We start from the raw sequence: 12,195 nt of genomic DNA, 5'->3' as shown, positions 1-12,195 counted from the left end.
ATGCTCAAAGGACCAAGACAATCAGGAACGGGGGGGGGGGGGGGGGGGGTTGAGCCCCTGAAAGAAAAGCAGACTTTCAGGACTGCCTGAAAAGGGGAGATGACAGCAAGTACGGTGTAGGAAGCGTACATCATGGAAGGGTATGGACAGTGCTGAACAGCAGGCTAGAGGAGGGAGCAAACGCATACACCGAGGTATATTTCAGCACACCACCTGCTCCCGGGATGCCTTGCTAGAGCCATTAATTTCGTATTAGAAAGAAAATTGCAAGTACAATGGCTCTGTTCATAAAAGAACACTACGAAGAGATTGTTATGAACACCTTCAACATCTTCTGCGTGTCCTAAACCAAATTCCTCCAACAGATCCGCAAAACAAATCAATCAGATGCTTTATTAAATACTCCCGTCTAGAAAGATTACGAAGCTAAACCCAGAACTACATGCCGTGAACATTACCTGATTTCTGCTGCATTTTTTTAGGAGAGGTTTCATTCATTTCCAAAACAGATGCAGGGGTCTTCAGCTATGAAAGACAACCCAATGACGACAAAAAAAAAAAAAAAAAAAAAAAAAAAAAAAAAAAAAAAAAAAAATTCAAACTTAAAGTAACTACATAATATTTAACGAGCAGGACAAGTAGTCGGTCTGACACAAACAAATACTTACCTGGGAATTGTCGGGGTTCTCCAAAATGCCTGGAGGTAAAAAAATGTTTTGGGAAGTGTTACTTCATTTAGTTGAAGGTACCTTTCACTCCATTCAACATCAGCAGTTTCTACAACTAAGTATTACTCGCAAGCTTTATTCCATCGAGACTGCGATACTTAACATTCAATCCACTTCAACATCCAGCATTTGTATCGGTATACAAGAAATGGACAACGCACGCTTCCCATCGTGCGCCTTGGATTTAAGAAATACTACTCACAGAACTAGGACAATCCATAGGAAGCAGGAAGGACATGCTTGTTAACACAACAACAAGATCAAAATACTTATTTTGAGGAGCTGAATCCTGCCTTCTACAAAGATTATTTCAAAAGCCAAAGCTGGTCTGCTGTAACGAATTACCATAAAACAGGCCAGCAGCACTACGACTGCGATTATCCTACAAGTGTTTAAAGTTGAGGAGTATTTTCCTTTCCATTGATGGGACAGAGGAAACGTGGGTGCGGACACAGACACCTCATACACATCATTCAATGAGGTAGAAGCAAACTAGTTCTTATCAGGTTGTTCGGGTCTAGCTTGTGTGGAAAGGAAAAAAACCAACACCTTACAATTGGTTGTAATCTGCATTTATAGCACAGTTCCAAATATGTATTTTTTAAAAAATTTTTTGTCCAACATGGAAATCATTTACAAACCCACACAATCTACTGGCCCACCTATATTTCTCAAGTCCTCTGCTTTAGTCATCTTACAGTTTGAGTCCTCTCATGAAAGAAGTGCACGAAATGTTACTAAGAAGGGCTCCACAGCAAAATTTTCATGTTTACAAAAGCGGTTAAAAAGCAAACAGCATTTGATTTCAGTAAACTTGGTGGTCTAGCAGTACAGAAAAACCTTAGAAAGATTAGCGTAATCACCTTTTACCTCCTTTTTACGCTGACTTTAAACTTCTCTTAGTAGAATCATACAAAGCATGACAACTACTCAGCAAGGGGATTTACAAGCTCCCAGGAGCTTTTAAAGTTTTGCTTCCAGCTTACTAAACTAAAACTGGATACGCTTCTTCAGCTATTCTATCATACTTACACTACAAGCAGGACTGACCGTTTAGTAAAGGAGAAATCCTTCAGATGAGAGTTCTACGCCAAAGAGCAAAACTTCCCTGCCACTCTACACTCCAGATGCTCAAGAGACAGCGGCACAAACTACAGGCAGAAGCCCTTCACAACAAACCCTGAACTTTCAGTCACATTTTAGCTCCTAGGCAAAGCATAACAGCAAGGTATCAAAAATTAAGACGGGGGGAAAGTGCTTGGCCACATCATAGCTTTCTCCTGCTACGTTATCATCCAAGAACGTTCAGGTGTTCAGACAGGTCAGCCCTAAACCACATACACTTTCAGCACTATGCCACAAGAACCCGAACCCAAGGAGATACAAACACATCCAAAGGACACACGCAACGCAAACAAGGTAACTTCCCTTACAACTTGCCAGCAAGCGCCGTGAGAGCTGGTGTTCATTAACAAATACTAAGCACTTCACTGCTATAGCGCGCACCCACACCGTAAGCGCATTCCTAAGGCAGACATCGATAAAAGCTCACTTCAGCCTATACGTGTTTACAGACAAACATTTAGTCCACCACGAAGTTACCGGTGTGGCGCTCCCCTGAAACAATCCGCGAGCGTGCTCCGTGTCTGTCTGCAGCTGGAAGCAACACACCAGGTGATCCTTCTTCCGGACTTTCAGAATCCGCCTGTAGAGCATAACACACGGGCGTGAGCAGCGGTACAAATTCTCAACTCATTTCTACGCAAAATGTTCCTGCTAAGCCAACTTGCACAGCATGGAATCACAAAAGCCTTTGATCGGCCCCTTGGAAAGGGCACGTCAAGACACAGTATATTGGAAAATCACAGCAGACTTGTGTGTTTTCAGATCTTGGGCAAAAACCTCACAACTCATCTAAACTAGTCTGTCACGCTGGCAAACTGCACAGCCGCAAGAGAGAATTAACACGGTAACTCGAGCTGTGGGTTGCGAACCCGTAACCGCAGGTCTGGGGGGGGCCCAACTTTCGACTGAACTCGTACCCGACACTCAAATTTGTGCTGATGTTCCCCAGGCACACGTCCTGCAGTGGGGAGCGAACACATTGCTACTCCCGGTTGCACGGGGCTGAACAAAGACAAGCAAGACAAAGCTTACAGAAACCAAGGCTCTACAAAAAAAAAACAAACCCCAAAACAACCCAGCAGCATTTGAGCCTTGTATCTTTAAGAAGCGGGTGGGGAAGAGTTCCTTCTTCCTCACAAGAAAAGTCAGAGGGCGTAAGCTACAGACTCTGCTCGCTTTCTTCTAACCCATTACCACAGACAGGAAGAACTAAAAGGGCCAACACAGCCAGCACGTGCGGTATCTCTGTTGAACATTACTCTCAAAAAGGGCCAAAAAGGTAGAAAGGCTCTTTCCCAAAGCAGCTCATCGTCTAGGCTGCAGACCCTAAGGGCAACCACTGAACACGTCAGCGGAACAGAGTTGTGTGGTGAAAAAGCAACAATCCCGCCAGCCCCGCTGAGAAGCTCAGGCTATTTTAAGCAGCAAGAAACTTCACTGCCGCAATACTGTACTAGAAACCCAACTGCAAGGGCCAGTTGCCACGAGACCCAAATCATTAGCTCGACCTACCTTCACCCCAAGCCTCGCTGAGCAGCTAGCACACAGCACAAGTATTTCAAGGGCCCCCAGTTACAAACATACAGCAGAACCAGGAGAAGGGGAAATAAGCCTCAGCCGCGGCAGGGCCCAAGCTCCGAGTGCTTCTGGATCTCGCTCCCCACCCCCGCCCCACTGGGAACCCCGGTGTCCTTCACAGGGAATACCTCAGAATCCCAGGGAGATTCAGCATCTTCCTCTTCCTCTGCTCCCACTGCAGTCAGGGCACCTACAAATGCAGGAAGAGGGGAGACACTGAGCCCTTCTATTTCACTCTGCTTTTCCCCATCACCCCTGCGCCCAAAAGGTGCACAGCGGTTCTGTTGCCGAGGACAAACTAAGGAGCGAGTGTTGAATTCGAGGGTTTCTTCACACCCAGCACACAACATACCACGGTATTTCCTTTGGATCGCCACCTCTCTTGCCTCCTCTCCAGCAGGAGATGGCTATGCACAACAGCTGACACAGCTACAAGCAGCACTGAACACGGGTTTGTGTCACGCTCAGGAAGAGGCTCCAGCACGCTGCAGCCCTGTGGCATAGTGTTCTAGGTCACCTGCTCTCCAGTCTACAGCTCCAGAATTTTCCACTGACTACCACTATCCACTGTACAAGAAGTACCATAGAAACACCACCCGACACATCTTCACGCTAAGATCAGCAAGAAACAATGCTCCTTTTGTAGCGCTACCAGAAAAGATCTTCCTTGCCTAGCAGTTTTTACCCTGCACCTTCCCAGAAGGTAGACACCTAAGCATTGCCATTTAAAAAGAGGAGAGGCTCACAGCCCAAAATCTCACCCCAAACACACAACTTGTCTCTATCTCAGGGGCCAACATCCCAATCTCTTCTCTACTAGGCACACGCAAGGCTCAGTCTCAGTAGGTTCCTGGCCAGATTAAACTATCTTCATTTCTCTGTTTTAAGCTAGTCCGTTAGGTAAAACTGATTCAGGATTCGCTCTCGTGGAGACACGCACACAAAAACGGGAAAGGAGCTAGAGACCAGTGAGGGCACCCGTCCTAGCAGAGGGGAACTGCTGGTTCCAGCCTCAGCTAGGACTACTTACACTGTGCCAAATGCAGGCTTATGGTAAAATGCACCGACAGAAGAGCACGTATAGGCACAACACCTGGAATACAGCAGGTTCTGCCAGGCCCGCTCTGTAGCATTTGATCAGCAGCTACACACGCTCTGGTAACATCTACCACACCACTCTACTCTCTGGAGACAGACAATGCAAAGTGTGCCTTCTCCTCCTGCTCCAAGACCCGAGGTGAGTACCGGAGTGCTCAGCCCTGACTGACGGGGCAATGCTTTCGAGCACACACAAGCGTGGCACTGGAGAGACTTTCTACGTTTTAAAACTGGACAAGGTGAGGCACTGGAACAGAACAGCTCTCTCTCAGATTGACTCAAATCTTTCCCAGGCTTCAGCCAAGAGCAATCACAACTTTTCAGTCTGACAGCACGGGCCAGAAAGGGCAATACTACTGTCACACCAAGACTCTCTAATCCTCCTCTTTTTCAACCGTGCGTTTTGTTCTGATCGCTTCAGGGAGAACACAGCAACAAAACCAAGAATGACACCTGCTCCATTTAGCATCGTTTGGAATCCAAGGCCACAATTTGTTCTTCAGGAACGAACGAAAAGGAACAAAAGCTACTTTCCTCCTTGCCAATGCCCACTAGGGTTCACAGGCAAGGGAAAAACTTACTGTTTCAGAAGTCAAGCACCATTTCAGTTCATTTACTGTGCATTAATATTTATAGAGGAAGAACTGGGATCAGTATTTACTAACTCACTTCTCTCACCAGTGTCGTCTTTGGAAGCACTGTGGACTTGATGGCTATCATTACAAATAGAATTTTTCACACCCTCAACAACGGCAGTTCGTAGCTCTTCACCAGTGTTTTCCTTTTCCTGCTCCTTCTCCTCTTCTTCCCGTGCAGGTGATTTTTCCTAGAAGAGATTGACCAAACAGCTGGAAATAGCAGAAACAAGCACCTTCTTAGCCACCCATCGACAACTTTAAAAATGCTTTTCCTGTGTAAGACAACAGGGAAACTTTGTCGAGCTTTGTTTTACAACACCTTCAGTTTTTCCATGGGAATCTCTGAGGAGACAGCAATGACATTAGCCCTAAGTCATTAGCCCTGGCTCTGCAAAGCTCCTGAGAAGCAATTCTTCATGTCAGCCTAACTCTAGCTTTCATTTCAGTTACATTGTTTTGGAACACGCTCCTTTTCCTCTACTTTGCTCCAGGAAAATCACTAACTTCCTGCTCTCAATCTTACTCAAACTTTTTGGTTCCTCACTTTCAGCCATCACACCAGGTATTTTACTAAATGGCAATAAATCTTGACAGATAAAAACCTGTACATACAGCTGAGAAAAACTGAATTTATTTCAGAAAAATTATACTGCCTATTTGTTTTCCTGCAAAACCACTGCAACCAATTAAAAAAAAATACTGAAAATACTGCCCAACGCTGTTCTTATACCTAAGAAACTGCTTTGGCTAGGAGTAAAGGCATTTTCTAATATGAAAAAAGGAAGATCAAAAGATGGATATACGTGAAGTATTAACAGAAATCCAGTTTACCTTTTGGTTCTTACCTTTATTACCCTTAGAAAATACCTTTGTGATTGAATCATCCTTATATAACTTACTTTGGTGCTCGAGTGAAATGCTGCTCTTACGTTTTCTTCATGCCTATTCAAGCACAAGTGTTCACTTCCTTGTTTCAGCGCTTCACACACTTTATTATCTACTTCACATTGCTCTTCTTCTGTATCTTCATCATCCACATGTTCAAGAAAGACAGAGTTTGGTCTTTGACTTTCAAGCATTGGTTTTTTTCCTGCTGACAAAGAACTATTATCACTTTCAAAGCCATTACTGAAGCTTGACTTTTTCTCCTTAAGACCACAACTATCTGAGAGAAGCTGAGGTGTCTCTTTTTTCCAGTTTGTCATCTCAGAGTCATCATTTCTGTGAAACTTCACCCGAATCATGCTTTTCTTGTTCCAACTTTCTTGTTTATCTTGCAAATTATTTAGATTTTGAAAGACAGTTTGCTTTGGTACCGACTTGCAAGATACTTCATTATTCACCGTCTTTGGAGACATGGCAGTTATGTCAAAACAACAAAAGGAGTTATGGAAATGGCAACAGGCATGTTACCAGATTAATGGAGTAATCTGGGAGTGTCTGGAAAAGGAACCAAGTCAAGGATGGGCAGGATGGAGGAAGGACTTGGCCAGGGCCAAAGGCTTAGGAGGGGATTAATAGCTTCATTTTAACAACATGACTTATGTTTTCTGAAGTGACTACGTGCTGTGTTTTCAAAACACTACTTTTCTCATTTACCATAGGAAAAGAAATGTTTAAAAAACGACTTAGCAAATCTACTTTTATATATTAGCATACTATGCAATCTTTTCCAAATAGCTTACTGTTTTTCCTGAACTGCTGGGAAACATTCATTAAGAATGTCAAGTTTGGCTTCTGCAGCTTCTGTAAATAAAGAAGCCAAAAAACAATTATTTTTTAAAAAAAAACCACTAACGACAACAACAAATCTTTTGTTCACATCAAATCTTGAACACTAAATGTCATCAGGCTGTCCTTTTGATAATGGTCAGGTGCTGGCTCTATCCTGTACTTCTAAGTACAAAAACACTCCTCACGTATGCAATTCAGTGAGTATTTCACCCCCCAAAATACCGTGCAGGCACCCTTCTGAAAATTGTGCCCAAAACTATGGTTACATGCATAGCAGTTCTAAAAAATCTGGGTTTAATATTTGTAGTACTTCAGTAAAATTCAGTTATATTTAAGATCGCAGCTTCTGGATGCTTACTTGCAAGTGTGCACAAGGGAAGTAACTGTTAAGAACCCTAGACTTACTGCGTTAATTAGTCCCTGCAAGTACACTCACCAGAATATCCTGAAATTTCAAAAACATGCCCAAAAAATGCATAATTTATATTTAAATCAGTGCAAGAAAATGAAATCATGTTAAAACTAAACATGCTTGCATCTCCAGTATTGCAGAGTAGGTTGAATTAGAACACCGGTTCCTCATCGCTGCAGAATCCCAGAGCAACAGAACTGATGCTCCAGACATCACTGCAGAAGCTAATAATTCTTCAGAACACTAGCAAAAAAAAAATAGGCCTGAGAGCTTGTAGCTGACAAAAAGAATACTGCCTAAGCATATTCAAAAAAAAAAAAAAAAAAAAAAAGGGAAAACATGCAGTGTGAGATTACATGCAAGCACAGAATGCCATCTCAATAGAAGAAAAAAAGATGACCCGTTTGAGTAACTCATCCGCTGAGCACTCTTGAGTAACCTGAGGAGGAGGAGAGGAGAACTAGGTGATGAAGGATTTCAGTACATCTTCATTAAAAAGTGCCCTTTATCAGTTAGGATTCTATCACGAAATCTACAGGAAACATTAACAGTGTTTGAGGAAGAACAGAGCAGGTTATATTAGTAACTTACAAACTTAAAATCTGACTCAAATGACCAAGAACAAACAAAACTGTGGGGGTTTATCTCGTCGCCTATGGCTCTTTTGCCTCAAACCACAAATCTGCTGCATGCTCTGCCACAGCTACAGGTCTTTTAGGAAAAACTCACAGCAGAAAAAAGGCTGGCAGGTCAGAGAGTGCTTCTAAGGAGAACACAATATTGGCTAGAACTGTAGTTTCTTTCAATCCCCCAGAAAACTTGCCTTCAGATCACTTATTTTTACAGGACATTTACTGTAAATACACCATACCTTGGGAGAAAAATCGAGCTCTTCCTCAGAAGCACGCCAACTGACATCGCTCCCCTCTTTCTCCAAGCTTCTTAAAAAGTAAAGCAAAATGAGTACTGCGTCTCTCCAATCATTCCTCAGGTATGCGCTGGGTATGTTTAAAGTCTTACCCGATTGAGTCTCCTTGCGACAAGTCGTCTGTTGCTGTTCAAACATTAATTGACATGTTGAAATTAGATTTGGCATGCTAAAAACCAACCAGCACATACAAACATTTAACCTGGACAACTCTACATGTCATAGCAGAATGAAACTTTGGGGAGTCAACTTTACGTAAGACAGCATGAATGAATGAATGCATTTCCAAACAACTGCTTTTTCAAGCCACACTGAATTGACAAAACAAAAAAGACTAGAGTTTTATACCTAAAAGTTCAAAGGAGATATAAGTTTAAGAACTACCTCTAAACTAAAAAAAGCCCAGCATAGCATGAATAGGCTACGTTAATAAACAGTTAACAAAATACTGGTGCTTTAGCAAGACAGTAAATAAATGAACTGCTGAAGTACTCATACTGCACACACAAGCACACACTGTTGACAGAGATTTTACTGGTTTATATACTCTACTAGCTGGTGCTCTACCCACTTACAGGTTATCCTGAAAAGGTAAAAAACATCAAAAAGCATAACCAAGATCTAATGCCTATCCTCAGGTAGAAAAATCCCCAGCAGGTCTCTATGCTGCACCAAAAAGGCTAGTCAACAGGCAAGACAGGCGTAACCAGGGCACTCTATACTACGCTCCAAGCTTTCATCAATTAAGAAAGCAACTGGCACACAGGACCACAGGATAAATCAGGTCACAAGGGACCTCGGCAAGTCTCTCAGCCAACCGCCTCCTCAAAGCGGACTCAGCTCTGAGGTCAGACTAGGCTCACAGGAATTTTCCAGTCTGATCTTGAACCATTCAAGGAGGGAGACTGCACAACCTCTCTGTTTTACTGTTCTCACCATGGTGAAGCTGCCCACATTCCATTAGAAATTCTCTTGTTTCCATTTATGCCTCTTGTACCTTTGCTTCCTGTCACGCACCACTGGGAGGCACCTGTCTCCGTCTTCTCCTTACACGTGCTGCAAGCTGCTGCTGGGTCCCCTTCAAAGTCATCTCCTCTCTACACTGAACAAGCCCAGTTCCCCCAGTCTCTCCCCAAAAGGCAAGTAGTCCTGCTCCTGGCAAAGTCTGATGGCCCTCCACTGAACTCGCTCACGGATGAAAGACCACTCTCTCTTGCACTGGGGGCTCAAAATTATACCCAGGGAGCTGGACACAAGCCAGGGACTGCCAGGTAGCAGCGTACAATCCCCTCCCTCAGTCTCCTGGCTACGCTGCTCTTCATACCGCCCAGGACACCGTTAACCCTCTCAGCCGGCAGGGCACCCTGCTGGCTCATTCTCAGCTCACTTTCTGCCAAGACCCTCTGGCTATTCCCAGCAAAGCAGCTCTCCAGCCAGGCAGCTCCAGCACGTGCTGTAGCAAATGGTTGTTCCTTTCCATGTGCAGGACTTGGCATCTGCCCTTGCTGAATTCTGTTAAGCCAGGCCTGACAGCCCATTTACCCAGCTTGTCAAGATCCCTCTGAACGGCAGCGTGGCCCAGATGCACATGTTGCAAACTCAACCATAGCGCACTCTAGCACACCACCGATGTACTAAAGAAACCTGAACTCTAGGAATCCAGCCTGAAGACTGCGAAAACCTCTCAATTATCAACAACTAAGATGAAATAAAAGGCCTCTTCAATTCCCAGGACAGAAAGGAAAAAAACAAATAGAGCCTCCACATCGTATCTATTTCAGCACTCCTCAAGTCCTCAATAATTAGTTCTCGTTAACTATCATCACAAAATGAAGTTGCTTATAAATAGGAGATTGGTAGCCTTCTATAAAGTTGTATGATGAGAGCCAAACCGAGGTCTTAGACAAAATCATTAAAAGGAAAAGAAAACAAAGGGCATATCATGTTGAGTAAGTTATCTGAACTTTTGCTTTCCATGCATAGTAACTTCAAGCAATGATCAAAACCAGTTCCCATTCTCCTTTAAAAAGCAAGAGAGAAAGTTTATGAGATAGTTTTCAGACAGATCTTGATGCCCTACCGTAGAAGTGGGATCTAGAAAAGTAGTATCTAGGGATCACTTGTTTCTACTTTAACTGAAGTCCATTTTCATTTTGGAGTAACAGAAGAGCTTTTTTTTTTTTTTAAATAATATTATTTACTATCACTAATGACACAAAGCTATCACTCAATTCAGTAATAAAGGACCTGTGCAAAACATGCCAACAAAAAGCACCCCAAGCCTGCTCTCAAACCTAATTTATAAAACCAAAACCATCAGAATAGAGACCTCCAAGATAATAAACATCACAGGTGTGTTAGTATTTGTGCATCACGCAACATGTTTCACAGTTGAAATGCTACTGTATAGAATACCTTTCTTTGGTTTTCCTGTTCTTGATGTCTGGCTAGGAGATTGTGGCATTCCTATATCCATTTAGGGAAAGCCATGTCAAGGACAGACCAAACAAGGACACCAGAATAAATGTGAATTCCCGGAAATGCAGAAAACCTAACCAGTACATTAACAAAGCTGTAGCAATGGGAGAATGTACTGTGACCATCAGCCTACTCTACAGTTACAAGAAGTAGAAGCCAAACCTATCACAACCTACAGAACTCTACTCTTAAGGGACAGCGTCAAACAGTGTAACTTCATTTACTTGCTCCATTGTAGAATACATACATTCCAATATTTTGAAACACTGAAACAGATTCGTGGCAGTTTACTGTCCTGCCAACTTTGCATTTCTCTCAGCTTGACTAGTCCTTGCCCAGCACTGACTACCAATGCAATTCCTTCGTATTTGTAGAGTGTTTTATACATACAGCGCACTTAAAATCCCTCCGTCTAAGCATCCCAAAAATCTGTAGGTGCCAACAAACTTTGGAGATATGCTAGCCGGTTGTGTCAGATGGCGCCTGATGCAGACACAGCCCCCTCCTACCTCAGTTTGAGGTAAAAGCCCTGCATATATTGATTCGACCATGCTGAACTGTTCACAGAGAGAAGCTACGCCACCAGCCAGAACGCAGGCATGACAAGCAGTCAGAGTGAATACCCTGTTCCCCCAGGGCTATAGGGCAGGCCACAACTGGACCAGAACGGGTGCACTGACTGCTGTGAGTGTCATGCATGTGTGCTTGTGTGTGTACGCGTGTCTATGTTGTGGAACAGAAGCTTTAGAATACAAATCACCATCTGCCTGCTCTACCCATCCTACTTAGTAAGAATGGTGTGGTTCTGTTATTGCAGCTACCCAACACCAAACGTCTGTGTGACAAGGCCGTAACATTTGCCTCAGAGCAACAGGGAGTCCTGCTTATATTGATGTTACCACAAATACATGGAATGGACGTGGCAAGAGGACTCCTATCAAAAACACACACGTAAGAGTGAAAAAAAGGACCTCAAGATTGTTTCTCATTCCTTCTCGATTTCTCAATTTTCTTAAAAGGTGATACAGCAGATATAAAGCACACTGAAGCACTCGTTTCTTTTCCAAGAGCTCTACGACGAAAAACCAATGGTTTCTGTAGGAACAATACACCAATACGCAGTGCAGCAGCTAAAAAAAGCTGCCACTGAAGACCTACTAGAAATCTGAACCCTCGCTTTTAGAAAAAATGCATAATTACTTTTTGCCAAAGAAATTTCAACTTCAAATCTGAAAAGTCTGTCATTCGATATGCTAGAGGTGGAAGCCATTCATTTGGAGGTTTTTGCCAGTCTGTCTGTAATCAACAAAAAGGTTCGTGTTCTGACAAAAAGTATACACTCAAATAAGCATGAGCCAACTTCTTAAATATACCGACTTGCTCACTAGAGGCGAGTATTTTGAACAATGTTCAACAAGTGCAAAAGTAGCAAAAGGAGGAAGGACTACATTGAAGATCCCAGAAAAATAGGAATGA

The 12,195-nt window shown here is 43.2% G+C and overlaps 1 pseudogene; it reads right to left on the bottom strand.

Annotated features, from left to right (window-relative positions):
* The window catches only part of LOC129783603 (ankyrin repeat domain-containing protein 26-like), a 58,785-nt pseudogene that overhangs the window by 38,035 nt on the left and 8,555 nt on the right, over positions 1-12,195 (bottom strand).

Source organism: Falco peregrinus, unplaced genomic scaffold, assembly GCF_023634155.1.
Source record: "Falco peregrinus isolate bFalPer1 unplaced genomic scaffold, bFalPer1.pri scaffold_58, whole genome shotgun sequence".
NCBI classification, from domain to species: domain Eukaryota; kingdom Metazoa; phylum Chordata; class Aves; order Falconiformes; family Falconidae; genus Falco; species Falco peregrinus.
This window is presented reverse-complemented; position numbering and strand designations above follow the sequence as displayed.